This window comes from Episyrphus balteatus, chromosome 2 (assembly GCF_945859705.1).
Source record: "Episyrphus balteatus chromosome 2, idEpiBalt1.1, whole genome shotgun sequence".
NCBI lineage: Eukaryota > Metazoa > Arthropoda > Insecta > Diptera > Syrphidae > Episyrphus > Episyrphus balteatus.
In genome coordinates, this window is record NC_079135.1 from 63,887,013 (window position 1) to 63,904,445 (window position 17,433).

The 17,433-nt window shown below is 30.1% G+C and overlaps 1 long non-coding RNA gene across 1 annotated transcript; it reads left to right on the forward strand.

Moving 5' to 3' along the window:
• The first annotated feature begins 344 nt into the window (after positions 1-344).
• LOC129908854 (uncharacterized) lies at positions 345-760 on the forward strand. The gene is made up of 2 exons (XR_008771356.1): positions 345-454; positions 521-760. It is a non-coding gene; the product is annotated as an uncharacterized LOC129908854 (long non-coding RNA).
• Positions 761-17,433: the final 16,673 nt, after the last annotated feature.

The following is a 17,433-nucleotide window of genomic DNA, read 5'->3' on the forward strand; positions in this document are numbered from 1 at the left end:
AATCAACTCTTCATCTAAACTCAACTTTTTTAACGAATTTCTTTCTTTTAACGTGATATTCGGTTTTATTTGCTTAGCTTTTCTAATAAGAACTGAAACATCCTGTCTGATAGTTTCGGAAGTTATTCTATCAATTTTATTTCTACGTATACACTCTTCAACACCGGTTTGTTCAGAGTGGGTTAAATCGTCAATTTGATTATTACAGATTCCCCTTAATTGAGAATTAAGAATCCGTGATAATCAAAGATCGTTTGTTGACATTTTTTTACCTTGATTAACAAATCATAGTTTTTCAACAAATCGTTCCATTTTCCAGTCTATCTGTCAGTTTGGTTGTCGAAACTTAATCAAGAATTAAGTTTTTTTTAAATTTTTTTGAAGTTTGTGTTATTTTGTTATTGTTCGTGAATTTGAGTTTGAAAGCATAAGGAACGAAGGAACAGTAAGGAAGGTATATAAATAACTATTTATATAACTGTTTATATTATTTTATCTATGAATGTGTATATGTTTTCAGAAAAATCTCTCGAAACCGAAACGGACATCAAATTTCTCCAAAACTAAAGAAGAAAAATTAATTTGATTGGCCTTGCAGAAGAAACATCTTAGAAATAAAAGAAAACGGACGAAATCAAGTCCATGCTAAAGGACGCAGCTTGGGAGGCCAGATGCAATTTATATTTATAAACATAAGGCATAATGCTATTATTTCAACAATAATAAATATAGGTACCTATGTTTATTTTTCTGTTCAAAACACACTTCTTTTTTTTTTTTTGGAACTTCGTCCTAATGTCAGTTTTCATTTTTGGCGAAAACTGAACACATATTTTTTTATTGTGTTAGTTGTCCTTTCATGTCAGTCCGAAAATCGAATATGAACAAACTGAATTCCATTAAATCCTTGATTAAATGGTGCTAATCGAGCAAAATTGGATGATTAACAAAATCTCAAATTAACTGCTCAAATCGTTGATTCTTTGATTAAATTTTTTGTGAACAAACGAAATCTACGATTATCAACTGGAATAATCCTTGATTAAAGATAATCGAGTGTCAACAAACTGGACCTAAAGGTGAAACGACAGCCCTGCTACCCAATTGTCTCGCGTCATAATCCCTTTGACATTCTTGTCAAAAAACAAATTTTCATACCCACCGTCCCATAAGAAGTATAACTTCAAAAAAATCTCATGCCCGCAAGTCCTAATTTTCCTGGTTTGAAGAAGGTGCAGATTAAAAAAAAATGAAAAACAACGATTCAGATTTTTGTGTCAGATCAACATAATGAATAAGGTGCATTACTTTTCAGAGATGGTCACATTGACTTGTTTGTCAGTTTTGTTGGAATAACAGTTAAAAAATACCTTTAAATCATGTGCCATATATTGGTATACATATAAAAATCTAAAGTTTTCTTATTATTTTTTTTTTTTTAATCTGCACCTTACTTAGTTAAACCATAATATAAAGCTAATTTAAAACAACTTTTCAAAATACGATAAATTATTTTTCCACTCTATGCTGATCACTATAAAGATCAGTGTTGAATTTCTGAAAGAAGTTGTGACTTTAAGCTAAGTTTGAGACTCCATTTTTTATTTTTTTGTCGGCCTAATGCCGCGGCACTTCGCTGCCCTTTTGTATTTAAAACTAGATTCATGTATCTATGCAATAAAATGGAGTGAGGAAATTAGTAAAAAAGATAAAAAAAAACTAAGTTTGTTGAGCTTCACACTAAAGCGGCCCATAGACAAGTATGGCTGTAAAAGTAACGACACGACAAAATGAGTACAATTTGTAAGGTCTAAGCTTCATTTTAAGGCCATAAACATTAAAATTTATAATCTTTGAACAACAACAACATTTTGAAGGTGCTATTACCAAGTGTATGGCTAGAGCTATCTTGACGGACCTGAGGTACAGCACTGTTTCACGAATGCCAATTCGATTAACAGACTCTTTTATTTCATTTTTGTGTGGTACTTAGTCTAGTAATTTTTCATTTAATTTGAAAAACTTTTTCGGTCACACTTGAGTATTGAACCAAGACCAAAAAAAAAAATTAAATTTACTGCTGGATTCTCAAGTTATAAGAGTCTGAAGATAGCTTTATTAATTTTATTTTCCATTTTTTTTTCACCAAACGTGGAAACTGTTTTGAATTTTTTCCTAATCTTTCGGCAAAACTTTGGTAATTTTATGTATGTATGTATATATGAGAGTGATTTTCAAGCATCGTTTTTTCTGCTTTTTTTTGTGTTGAAAACGCACTGGAAATAAACATATGTATTTTTTTGAAAAACCAAAAAGCTTTTGTACATTCTTAAGGTACATTTCAAGACCATTGGTTGCAGCTTGGGTATATCTCGGCCGCATAGAGAAAAAACTAAAACGTCGTCGCTTATTATATTTCTATATAAATTGCCGATAACACAATGATTATTGAACCTTGGCACTACTGTTTTTATCGAGACAAAAGTAAACAAAAGTTAACATTTATCTACACGGTTAAAAATTCTAGCGTAATTTTTAATACAACACCGTAAAAAAAATTTGATAATAACAGCTATCAAATAAACATTTTTCAGTGACAAAAGTCGTCCAACAATTAAAATATTGTAACAATGAATTACTGAACTACTTTTAAGATAAAAGTCTGAACACACTACTTACTACTGCAAAGGTAGAAATGTGAATGGACCTTTAGTAATTAAGAAACTACTTTCTGAACACATCCCAAAATATCCCACTAGACTGGAAGTATGAAGCGCCCCTCCTGGAAAGGAAGTTTCGAGAAGCAAAGACGAGAACCTTCGAAGACATTCTCGAATCTCGAAATTCCGGTATAAAAGGGCAGCGTAGACACCGACCGGACAGTTTAATCTTGTGTGTTGCGAATTGTTAGTAGTAAATAAAGTGATTTAAAAGTGTGTTTGTTTGAGCGAATAATAAAAGTAAATTGAGTTGAAATAAAGTGTGTTCTTATTTGAACGGAAATATAAGTGGAAATTAAATAAGTTTTATTGTGAACCCGGAATAAAACATTACAATATCAATTTTGATATGATTATCATATCAAAAACAGTAAACAAATTTTTTTTTGGGTGGATAGTGAAAATTTCACTTTGACAATTAAAATATCATTTTGACATTTTTTAATTTTAGGTGGATAGTGAAAATTTCACTTTGACAATTGAAATATCAATGTTGACTAGATTTAATGTTTTAGTTTATTATAATGAAACCTATTTCTTTCTTTTTCTTTTTTATTATTTTTATTATTTTAATGTCGTTTTCAATTGGAATCACTCAAGGATTCACTCATTCTGAAATCCAATAAAACAGTTTGAATCGCTCCCACTCAATTCTGTTTTGTTTTTGTTTGTGTTTGTTTTTCTTTGAAATTTAAAATGTCAAACTTGAAAAATATTAAATATTTAAAGAAAATTGTAACTAATTTTTAACCATTCAAGGGGAATTCGTTTTGGAAAATATTTTAAAAGCATAATTTATTTGTTTGAAAATAAATTAACAAATTAATTGCAGAAAACTGGCTGTCATTTTCATGCCAATAAAACGGTATCAGAAGGCTTCTTTTGCAGATGATACCGCAATTTTGGTACCCGACAAATTTGTCTCTAGGGGAGCAGTAAAGCTGCAATATGCCGTCGACACAGTCAGAGATTGGACCGAAAAATGGCGTATCAAACTCAATGAAACAAAATCTTCACATATAAACTTTACAAATAAAAAGATAAACAATATTCCAATATTCATTAATAATCAAGCTGTACCTTACGCCAATACGGCCAAATACCTTGGAATGACTTTGGATGCAAAGCTAAAGTGGAAAGAGCACATCAAAAAGAAAAGAGAAGAACTAAACTTGAAATATAGAAAAATGTACTGGTTACTTGGTAACAACTCTGATTTATCTACCCAAAACAAAATAATGCTGTATAATCAAGTACTAAAGCCTGTTTGGACCTATGGTATCCAATTATGGGGCTGTACAAAGAAAACAAATACCGAAATCATCCAAAAATTCCAAAACAAAGTCCTTCGTGGAATAGTTAATGCACCTTGGTACATAAGAAATAGCGATCTACATCGTGACTTACAAATAGAAACGGTTACAGAAGTTGTTAAAAAATACGCTGTATCGCATAATCAGAGACTGCAAAGTCATACCAATTCTGAAATGGTGTCCGTCTTGAATACAAGAAACCATGTTCGGAGATTAAGAAGAACCAAGCCTCATGAGCTTATGGTCTAAAAAAACATGGGAAAGTATTAAAAGTTTAAACTTCCCCCAAAGTGATTTTACAAAGTTAAGAAAGAAAAATCTGATGTCGATCTCTCAAGATTGGTCCTGATAAAGAGGTGGTTTTAGTGGTTAAGAGTCCCACACTACTTGGTGTCGAATACTGCCAAGTGTCTTTTGAAGATTTCCTCCCGTCAAAAAAAAAAAAAAAAAAAAAAAGAAGGCTTCTGAATGCTTCCGGACGCTTCTGGACGTCCAATCGAAAACGACATAAGTATTTTCTTTCTGTTTTCTTTAAAATCAAACAAAACATTACTGAAAGTGAATATTCATTATAAAACAGTGGTGATATTATTTTTTTATTTCATAGGTACTACAATTGTTTTGTTATTTTCTCCCAAACTATGTGAAGTAAAATCTTATTGCCGATTAAATTTTATCAGTAAATCATACATTTTACTTCGAAAAAACACAAATCGCCTTTAAATTAGTACACATTAAGAGTTTTTTATTTAATATTTTTCAATAAATTGGAATGAGAAATTGATATGAAAAATTGCTTTAATAATTTTATAATTAATTTCAAATGCAAAAAATTAAAATGTATTATGTAGAAATTATTTCAATCTTCGTGACCTTTTAATCAATATATTGAATCTTAAGTGGGCTTTAGGTCGTTATTGAATGTTTTAAAATTACTGTCAACGTTTCAAACGTGTTTACGTTCTTCGTCAGGACTAGTTTGCTATCTATTTAATTTTAAGAGTTTTCTTAAAATTGTTGGTTTTGGTTATTGGTTTATTTTTTAAATTTCAAATATTTCAAAATTCTAAATTTAAAGCCTTGAAAAAGACGTTTTAAATCTTCTTTGAAATTTCGAAGATTTAAAACGTCTTTTTCAAGGCTTTAAATTTAGAATTTTGAAATATTTGAAATTTAAAAAAGAAACCAAAACCGACAATTTTAAGAAAACTCTTAAAAGTAAATAGATAGCATACTAGTCCTGACGAAGAACGTAAACACGTTTGCAACGTTGACAGTAATTTTAGAATATTCAATAACGACCTAAAGCCCACTTAGGATTCAATATGTATTATGTAGTTTCAAATACAAAACAATAATAATCAAAAATATTGAAATATAAGAAAATTATAAACTCATCTGGTTAAGAATTGAAATTAAATAGGTACTCGTCTTCTTTTTCTTTTAGTACAAGAAAATCAAATTTCAATCAAACGGTATTAAAAACGAAAATGGAACCCATTTTAAAAAAGAAATACATTTTTTTGTGTGGTGGTATTAAGGGTTATCGCTACCGAACCCTGTTTTATTTTCCTCGTGATCCAGATCAGATCATTATATTTATTTGCGAGACAATAACAAAACAACATCCTGGGGTCGAATTACGGCATACGTTCGTTAACGTATGGTTGCTATGTGTCCCTATCTTTTTCTACTGATTAAATAGATAGAGCATTAGTCAAAACGTTAACGTATGATCTTAATCGTGTGCGGTGATTCGACCCTTGCTTTTGTTGTAAAGTTAATAAAAATTAAAAACAATGATCTGAATCATGAGGAAAATAAAACACAGCTTATATGTATCACCATTATTATTATATTTATGATGAGTAATCACTTTCAGAAATGTTTTGTTTCATTTTAAAGAATGAAGAAAGAAAATACTTAAAATAATAAAAAAGAAAAAAAGAAATAGCTATCAGTACCTATAATAAACTGAAAGTTTAAATTTAGGAATACGTCCTTGATTTTTAATTTATTTTGACTACGGAAACTATACCGACACGAGATGCGAAATGAGACAAATTGAGTGTAGCATTTCGTTTCGTAACTGATACATTGTATTTAGTATAGAAATTGGAAGCGCGATTTTACTTGTATGTTTCGTATCTCGTATGTTTTGTTACTTCAGTACCAGTAACGAAACATATACTGTTTAGAAAGTAACGTTTCGTTACTCGTTACTGAATTGAAAACCCACATTTTAGTAAAGAATACATACGATTTTCTACAGCTCTACGACACAAGAGATCTCAAAGAGCAAAAATAATTTAGATGCAACAATATAGTAATTGTATGCGTGCATCCCGATAGGCATCACACCGATTAAGTCACCGACACGAAAAAATCGAAATCTTTTTCTCGCTCCGTGCCGTCAAAACCAGCCCACACACAGCACACATTTCCGCACACCGACACAAGTGTGGTGTCTAAAGCGGCCTATACACCACACTTGTGTGCACACCGCACCGGAGCGACAAAATCAAAACTTTTTGATTTTTTTGGTGTATGTCGGTGTCATGATCGGTGTGACGTCTGCGTCTGTGGTGCGGTGTACGCACAAATGTGCGCAAAAGTGTGCACACAAGTGTCTTGTCTATGGGCCGCTTAAAACAGCCCATAGACACCACACTTGTGTGCACACCGGAGCGACAAAATCAAAACTTTTTGATTTTTTTGTGTGGGTATCATCATCGGTGTGCCGTATGTGGTGCGGTGTACACTGTACACACAAATGTGCGCACAAGTGTGCACACAAGTGTTTTGTCTATGGGCCGCTTAATAGGTTCAACTATCGTTGACTGTTCAATTTTTGTAAATTCATTTAAAATATATGCATGTATTTGTATATGAAATCGGAAAAAATTATGTAGGTACCTTAATATAATAGTTTTAAAACATTTATTTTAATTATGTTTCTTTTTTTCTTTATTGTGAGATCTTTCTTCCTATTCAAAACGAACCTATACATTCATATAGGAACATAACGTTACAATACAAAATCAGCTCTTCTTTCGTGCATCACTTTCAAAACTTTTAATATTCCAATAAAATTTCCCGTATTCGCTTAGCGCGTTTATATAAAAAAAAGTTTTTCCATAAAATTATTTTATTATTCATCATTTGGAGTATGTTTTCAGTTTCTGCATGAACTCAGCAATAAACTTTTATTTTATTCTGCAATGTTCTCTTCCGCCGCAGAACCAACAGCATCATCAGTAGCAAAAGTACAGCTTAAACATGATACTGTGGTCGAGAGAGCTTGTCAAAAATTACATTCAAGCATTTCATTAAAAATTCAAATAAGGAAATTAAAAAAAAGCAATGCCATCTGATATGCAAACAGCTATAATTCCACCCCGTTGTTATAGAGTATTCTTCCATTTGTGGTTTTGCAATAAAATATGAGTGATGAATTAGAGAAAATTAAAACGCCTTCAGCACTTAAAGATACTTGTCGCTATAACAGTATTTATAATTCGTTAAAAATAAATACATTCAAATCAGGCAAGAACCACCCACTGCGTACCATTTCTTAAAATATCGTAAATAACACACATTCACTTACATATATAACTTCCATTAAGATATTCAGATTAACCGTTAAGCACCGAATTGTTATTTTTTTTTTGACATGTGAGCAGACAGCAGTTTTTCCTAATTTCTTCTTAATCAGCTTACACAAAATGCTGCCGTGAAAATGATGATACCCGTAATCCACCACAAAGTCTTTCACATCACATTTTAGGTGTTGAAGGCAGTTTTTAACTCTGTTTTGAGTAGGTAGGTATCTTGGATATGGCGGCGGTTTGGTTAGTGCTATAAGTATTCAGTCAGTTGGTTTGTGACGACCAGGATGCTCTGCTGAAGCTAGCTTGAGCCTTGAGCTATTGAATATTTATGAGAGAATTTGAATGAACATAATAACAAGATTTGGCAGGAACAACGATAGGAATGGTGGGCGCAGTAACAATGTAAATCGACAGCCTCCTTATGATTAAGGTAGTTGTTACAAGAAAGTTCTTGGAAACATTATATACCCGTGAACAATTACAAGCACAAGGAACAAATTGTATGTTTATTTTTTGGTCTAAAACTAAGATATTTATATTACTAATAATACTAAGATATTCGCTAAGAAGCAAAATATACCAAAAAATATACCTATTTTAGTGAAGAACACTGCTAAAAATAATGATCAGGTGGTGAAAATTTGAGTTTAAGCCTTTTAAATAGGTATACCCCTATCGATCCATTAAATAAAAACTGACAGTGCCTCTGCACGCAAGGTTAGATCCTTTTTTCTGACGCTTTGACTGCGAGTAAAAGTCGAAACAAGCTTTTAATTTTGATATCGAAATGGTGACCTTCATAGTTCTTACTCTTAATATAGCAAATTTCTTTGAATTAACTCTGTAGCCACAATCAATAACCTCTTAGGTAAATCGAGTTTTATCCCTCTGTCGGCACACCACGGGTGCGAATTTGGCAGGACAAAAATAAAAGGTGTTCACAAAAAAGTGTCTTTATAAGGGTGAAAATACCTTTTTTGAAATTGTGAATTATATAATCTCTATATTGATAATAATAATTGCGAATTCCTCGGAAAATTCTACATCAATTTCATATATGATTGTCTATAAAATAGTAAGACAAAAAAAAGTTCTAGCGACATGAAAAAGTATACACCAAAATCGCAAAAAAGAGGTGTGCCTACAGAGGGTTAAACTAAGAAAAAATAAAAAAATTCAAAGTAACTCGGTCGGTTTAAAAAAAACTTGTATAAGACTAAATCTAAAGGGCAAGTAGATATTGGTTTCGTGTCAAAAAATATTTGGGGTTTTAATAAAAAATAACATTGCGATGCATTTGCATTGTGAATTGTGATGCATGATCGCGATTATGAAGAAATTAAAAGTGTTTTTTCTCATACCGTACATTCACATCCATTTGCACATCGAGCTTGGGCCTAAACGGATGACTAGATTTTCTTGAAATTTGGTACAGATGATTTTTACGTGAGTCCTGGAACTCTTTTTTTATTTCTTTAATATCACCTTGACCTTTTTAACAGATATCTTCATATAAATGTTTGAAGGCATTGCAATTATTTGGAGAACGGCTTTAACAATTTTGATTCAATTTAGTGTAAGTAATGGTCTTAGTAATGCTAACAAAATAACATTTTTTAGTTTTTCTAAAAAAAAACGGATTGTGGAAATATTAGAATACTTGAAGGAGCTAGAAAAATGCTAAGTCTTTTCATTGAAATGTTGATAAGCTAAAAAAGCCTACAATTGGGTGAAGCTGATTATATGAGTGTGACGGAAAAAGTTTTTCGAATATAACGAAAAATTTCGTATGTACTAGTATATAATTAATTATGAAATTCGCTCTGTTTATGCATTATGATTAAATTTTTTGAATTTGAATTATAATAAGATGTAATTTTTTAAATAGAAAAACAGAGCCGTACAAATATTTTTCAATCTCAAAATCTCTAACCGTACCTTAATATAAAAATTTTATACAATTTTGAAAGAATATATTTTTAGATTTTTCAAAAATACATACATATTTCCACCAATATCTGGTTGATGAATTTTTTCGATTAATATTTTAATATTTTTTTGATAAATATTTTCTCAAAAATGGGATTCCAAATTTTTTTTAAATGTTTCAAAATTTTTATTTATACCTATGTATACTAGGGTGTCCGTTATTTCCCAAAGTGATGTTTTCGGGGGTGACACCCCCCAGATCGAAAGTTTAGGGCCTAAATACGGGGAATTTAGGAAAAAAAATTTTTTTGGAGGTCATTAACCCGTGCCTCTAAGGTCATACTTTCCCCATACAAATTTGTATGGGAAATTTTTAACTCATACATAAAATTTTTTTTCTCTCGAGTTAATTCATCTATTTTTAAAATGTTTGTTGATTCTGGTTGGAAAATAGTTCCTTTAAAAGATTACATTCAAAATTTCCCGTTAAAAAATTTTTTTATATTTAATTTCGGTTTTTGAAATTATTAGCTGTTTTCGTAGTTTTTGCTTTCACCTATCACATCATTTTAAATGCAGTTTTATTGGTTTTTAATTCTTTTCAAATATTGCATTCAAAAATTTGTGTATAAATCAAAAATTTTAATTTTTTTAAATTTCTATTTGAAATTTTTGCCGTTTTTATATTAAATAGATATTATTAAATACTTTACCCTTTCTTGTTTGCAACTTTTTTTATGTCATTTTTTAGGTGAATAATTTTTTAACAAAATTCAATAAAAATATTGTAAACATATCTTTTGTAGTTCCAGAAAAATAAATTTAAACGGCAAAAATTTCAAAAAAAATTTTAAAAAATTAAAATTTTTGATTTATACACAAATTTTTGAATGCAATATTTGAAAAGAATGAAAAACCAATAACACTGCATTTAAAATGATGTGATAGGTGAAAGCAAAAACTACGAAAACAGCTAATAATTTCAAAAACCGAAATAAAATATAAAACAAAATTTTAACGGGAAATTTTGAATGTAATCTTTTAAAGGAACTATTATCCAACCAGAATCAACAAACATTTTAAAAATAGATGAATTAACTCGAGAGAAAAAAAATTTTATGTATGAGTTAAAAATTTCCCATACAAATTTGTATGGGGAAAGTATGACCTTAGAGGCACGGGTTAATGACCTCCAAAAAAAATTTTTTTCCTAAATTCCCCGTATTTAGGCCCTAAACTTTCGATCTGGGGGGTGTCACCCCCGAAAACATCACTTTGGGAAATAACGGACACACTAATGTATACCTACAAAAATTATTTTAAAAAATTGACTCTTACGATTTTTAATTTTTTTTTTTTAAATTTATTTTTATACAATAAATCAAATGACATACTTTGTTTTATAAATTTTACTTTTTCCGTGGGCTATAGGTCTTTCTTCAATATACAATTCTAATTCGTAGATACTAGTCGACCTATAGCCCACGGAAAAAGTAAAATTTATTTTACTCAAAAAGGTCACGAAAGGAGGAATTAATTATACTTTGTTTTATGTTCAAAATCGATTATAACGGTGTTTAAGTAGGTACATATTTGTGTAAAATTAGATTTTGCAGAAACTTATATCATTTGTAAAATTCCTTAAAACATTCAAGTAATAATTGTTATATCATTTTTTTTTTTCATTTAAATATTTAACACTAAGCTACTTTTATCTTAAGAGAAAGTACGTGCGACCCAGCCGTGTATTTTATTTTTTATGTCATCTCTCAATTCCAGAGTGAGGATGAGAACTTTTAATTTTTAAAATTGTTTCAACTGAATAAAAAAAAAGTAATAATAATATAATTTGCCTGCTCATTCCGATATCTGAAATATTTGTTCGTGGAGTTTCCGTTGTCGAGTTTGAGGGAGTGGGTGGTCTTTTAATTTTAATTTTTTACACATATAAATGTACAGGCACACACATGTGTAAGTCTATACCTTTGCTTTATTTATTAAGTTCAGAAATTTCTGAGAAGCTACATAGACTTAATTTTGAGTTTCACCTCACTGATAATCCAATTCCATAGTGTAGCAGTAGGTAATGTTATGAAGGGCGAGCAATTATTTAAAAGCAACAGTCACGAATTGCTGAAATAATTTATTTCGAGGCACCAGCTGCTAGCTACGTAAGTGCATATGTGTTGTGTAAGAATAATAACTTTATATATTTGCTGGTACGATTTAAAGCATAGTATGAGAATCATGTGATATATGGCTTAGTAAAGCGGAAGTTTTGGCGCGTTTAAGGATGTGCTCCGGATTTTCGCTGTCAGTTAGTTTTGAAAAGTGTTTGTCAGACTAATTGGGTGAAATTAATTTTCGGTATATTTCATCTGTTAATTAATGAGAGTTTAGCATCTTCATTGTATGGGTTACTTGATAGCTGTGAAAAAAAAAAATAATTAACTGAAGGGGTTATAATTTGTAACATTAAAAAGAAGACAATTAAAAGTTCTTTTTTTAATAGAATTTAGGTATTGAAAAGCAATGCAATTAACAAACAAAGTTAAGTTTAAATAGAGAAGGTACCTACTTATGTTGTCCAGTTAAATCAAGTTTGCAACTAAAAACCAAAGTACTGAGCAAATTGAAAATCTCTATCAATACAACGCTAACCAACGCAACATGGGAAAATGGTTTAACACAAAGTATTTTTCGCATAGCTGTAAATAGTCCGGCCAATTTAGGTATTCGAGGTTGGACAAATTCGCAGCAAGCCGAAAATTGGTAGGATTGTTGAAGACACCATCATTAATGAAATCTCATCGATTTAACCCCTGCAAAAAGTTTAACTTGGGTTCAAAGGTCACAAAAACGGGTTTTTCATAATTTTTGGCAAAACGGTAAGTTTTATCATAAAATTTGCAATGCTAAAATTGAAGGTCAGCTAATTATTTATAAGAAATGATAGTACACTTTTTCCTAAGAGTCACCGTTTTTGAGTCTATATCAGGCATATTCCAACCAAATATTCCCGGTGAAATGTTTTTGGGAGAAGGGATCCCAACTGATATTTCAATTTTGTTCCGTCTCGAGGAGTCGGTGGGTACACAATCATGAACAGTTTGTGTTCATCCAGATTACAAAGTTAATTAAAACGTTTATTTTGAAAGTTGGTACGACTTGCGAAAATCAATTTCGGTAACAAATTCCATTCGTAAAGAAAATCAGAGCAGGGGTGACAGTATGATTTTAGTCCATATGCATACAAAATAGTAAATACTTGTATTATGAAATTTATTCCTATTAACTATTTGTAATATGTACAAAATGTTGATGAAAAAAGTTTTTACTTTACAATCTTGTGCACTATATAATTTGATCCAGCAGTTTGTACTACAACCAATTTTTTTTCCATTCTATAGAAAATTGGCTGAATATCATAAAGCTGATTTTTCGAGCTCGTGAAATCCACCTTTTGGTCTTTTATGTTAAGAATACCTTTTCGATATTCTGAATATTAAAAAAGTTACAAGAAAAAAAGGTAAAAACAAATTTCATGTTGAGCACTTATTACAAAATTTTGGAAAAAAACGTCAAGATTTTTAACCTTAAAATTTTCTACAACTCTACTGTACAACTTTTTTATGTATCGCTATTGTCTAATAAAAAAGTTATTAATAGTTTTTTGTTCAAAAATCCCAGTTTAAAGCAAATGTAGTTCGGCGGGTGCAAAACACCCATTAAAATAGAAAAAAAAAATGCTTGTATTTAACTCCTCTACAAGAATTGATAACTATTTTCTAATTTTTCTTGTTTTACTTCCTATATTCAATTTAAAGGCTAGCAATAAAAAAAAGTTTTAATAAAAATGAACAATGAGAGAATAATCGGCCGTCTATTGTTCTTTCCACCAATCGAATCCAAACAAATAGATTAATAGACACCTAAGCCTAACTAATCAGCCACAACTGAATTTTTGTGTCTCTGCTCTGACAACAAAACAAGCTGCCATTCTACTGTTTCAAAAACAAATTTTATCTCCCAAATGTTACACCTCCCTACCAGAACAAATTGAAAGCAATTTGAATTCCAAGCAATTTGCTTCCTAACAAACTCTCATACATACATTTACCTATGTATCTGTGTATTTCTACGATGTTTCTCATCCAAGTATTGGAACTATGTATATTCAATAGGAATCGGCCTTAAAAAAATATACATACAAATATGTAGTACCAACACATTGAAAAAAAAAAAAATTGTATAGCAAGAGGACGAATATTGAAAATACTATTCCAACTGATTGCGGGTACCAATTCGATTTGCTGTAGACTTTTGTGAAAGCACAACTTGACCAATTCAATTTCGGTCAATAGTTTCAAATTGATTTGCGTAAAAAGCAACGGAAAGATGTTTGAAGGCTTCCGGCCTGTGTATATTTTTTCGTGAGTACCTACTATCCCAATTCACACAAAAAATTGGCTTTTGACCTTTTTTTCCAAACAACATCACCCTCATACCCTCCAATGAATATTTTTGACAATTCAAATCGATTGGGGATATTTTTTAAATTTTATTTTTATGTTCAACACCTCTCCAAGTACAATGGCAATCAAATTTTTCTAGGTAAATTAAAAAATAAAAAGCGTAGGTACCGTACCTGTTTTTGATCATCAAAAAGGACGAATGAAATTTTCAATTTTTTATCGAAATCATCCATTATTCAGTTCTAATTTACTCCGAAATTAAGTAGAATAAGGTGAACCTTGTGTGGAAAGTCACAGTCAATGAAAAAACTCACTTTCATGACTGCGCACTAATATCATGGAATATTGAGTAATTTTCAGCTATAAGAACTTTCAAGCTTGGTTGGATATTGTTTACCTAGAAATAGAAAAACCCAGATACGTTTTATAGATGTGTTGTTCCAATTAGATCCTTCGTAGCATATTAATTTTTCAAATTTAGGTTTTACTACTAAAGGACGACGACGACAACGTTGTCAGCTAAAAATTATACAAAATTGGATAGAATAGGCTTTTAAACAATTCTTTGAATGACGCGATAATGTAATTTCGCCTTGGCACGTATTTCGAGAGAGCAATTAGAAAAGGTTTTATGTTAATTGTTCTTAGCAATGACTACCAGAATAGCTTTTTTATATAGCACAAGAAATTTGGATGACTTATGTTCTCTTTTGGCAAAAGTTTTTCTTTATATAAATTTGAAGAGAGACTTCTTTTGAATATGATGAGGGTTTAAGGATTCTATTTAAAAACAGTCAAGTATGTTGGTTGGTATGCATCAGAAAATGAATAACGGAAGTTGTCAGGAAAATTGAAGGGAAAAGATGAAGTTCTTTCTTTTAAGATAAGGTCACTGGTTTGAAATCTTTTGTTTGTTTTGGATTTTTTTTTTGTTAATAAAAAATCAAATTACGTCACTCATTCTTATTCTTCAAATACTTTCAATGTAAGAGAATGATATGGGTAAAAAAAGTCAAAATTCAAAATATTTGTTCAAGCTTATAAATACAACTGTAATGACGTAAAGTTCTAATGCAAAATTAATATATTTGTTGTTCGATTTGAAGGAGGAATTATAAGTTCTAACATTAATTTACATAGCTACCCATGTTTTGAGGTCCCTAGAGTTTATTGTTTCATCGTTCATCCTTTGGTAGGTATGTCTTAAGCATGAAAAATTTATTTTTTTACATTTTACTTAATGAATTTAAATAAATAGCAAGGAGTTAAAGTTACGATTTGAAACTTATATTATGTGACTATGTGCGTGCTTTGCTTCTGTTATCTGTTGCGTCTTTTGAATCTGGAATCGATTTGGTCCTTTTTTCAAAATCAGAACTGTCATTTAGTGCCAAACGAATGATTTCAGAATTACTCCGGATTGCGGACGACCAAACGTTATGCTATTTAAAAAGACTCCAGAATAAAAACAAATACGCAAAATTTTAAAACGATTTAGTAAATTATTAAAGCCATTTAGTAAGTTACTAAGTTAAAAATCCGCATGATTTATAGCTTAGTAACTTACTAAAATGGCTCAAGCAAAAGAAAAAGAAAAAAGAGCCCCTTAATAAGTCTTACCCCTGGATGGGTCATATTTTCCTGGTGTGAAATCTGCTTTACAATACTCACGGAGTAAGTATAAGCTTTCCTAAAACACTGCGGTGAGTGTCTAAAGATATTTGACTTTTATTCTTGAACATCATTAATTTAATTGGTTACTAAAATAAAATTCTTTTATTCTATTTTAAGTGATTCCTAAAATCGCTCATCAAAGATATTGTTGGACAGTTTCAAATTGTTTTCAGTGACATAAAAACATAATAAGGCCAATAAAGCACAAATAACAATTAGAACTGAATTTTTCAATTTATGCCTTTTACAAACACAATCTATGTAATTGTAAAACAGAAGTGGTTGTCTGTAAAGTTTGTTAACGGAAGATACATTTTAAAAATTTATTAAAAGCAATCATTTTTTATGAAAAAAAGTGAAAAAATCAAACTTTTATATCTCCACTTTTATATCACAACCTATAATAAATTTTGTACCATCTGAAAATCTATTGTTTCAGGTAACATCACCACGTCTGAATGATCAATATATTGAAATCAAATTTTTATCCTTAAATGTGTGTTAAAAAAAGAACACTAATTTACCATTATCTCAAAATTGATTGAAATTTTGTAATCCATAGCTTTTTATCTATTTATTTATTAAAAAAAAAAACACAAAAAAATACCCCTAAAAAAGTAGGTATTTTTCAAATTCATGTTTCGAAACGAAGACACTTAATAATTTTTATTATCTTCCGAGTGGCGTTTTTCAAATTGTCAAACAAAATTTTACCAACCTACAATTACAATTTTATCAAAGGTCTACCACATGTTTTTGTTTAAAAACCGTTCATAACTTGGTTTTGAATTTTTAGAATTTTTTCAATATCTTTGTCAAGCTAACAATAAATTTTTCTATCGATTAAAAAAATTCAACTTTCTACAACGTTGGGTTTAGAAAATAGCCACATTTTTGCAATTTTGTTTACCCGTATTTACTCTATTTAATGATTGAAAAAAATTATTAGTTTTCACATTTAAGTAATTATCTTTTAAATAAACTATAGAATATTTTTGTGTCTTGAATAGTTTATTTTTAACTTTCAATTGCAATTTATGCCACACTGCTAAAAATTTAAGGCGGAACTGGCGTTACATTTTCGTTTTTGCTACCACGGTTCATCGATTTATAAGAGGTTATCCCGTCAAAAAAATCTGTCATGCAAAAATGTAAGAATTATTTCACTTTTAAGTTATTCTAACAGTTAATTTTTGAAGAAACACTAGTTACATTTTAAAACGTGATCAAACAAAAAGGATTTACCTATAATTTACCTATAAAATTAATTAATTTAAGCGAAAAATCATTCAAAACTTATTTTTAAAATGTTTTATCATATTTTTATCGTTGATTGCATTGTTTCCTTATTAAAACAGAAAATAAACAATCACTTCCTGGATCAATATATTTATTTCTACCTACATAAATGATGAAAACCCTTAAAAATCAGAATCCTGAAGGAATCAGCAAGCCCTTCTTTATATTACCTACTCCCAAGAAAGCGAGATTTACATTAATCGTATATTTTCCAAGCCACCATTTGCCTTTGTTGTATGGTTTATTTGTCGGAGTAATTAAATAAGTTACATAATATAAGTATTACCTACATATGTACAATTATAGCTCACAGTCTGTAAGTACACGATGAGGTAATGTTTTCCATTGTTATCCTTTAACAAGATAATTGAATTTTCCAAGGCCTCGTGATGGTATATGAAGGGTATCAGCT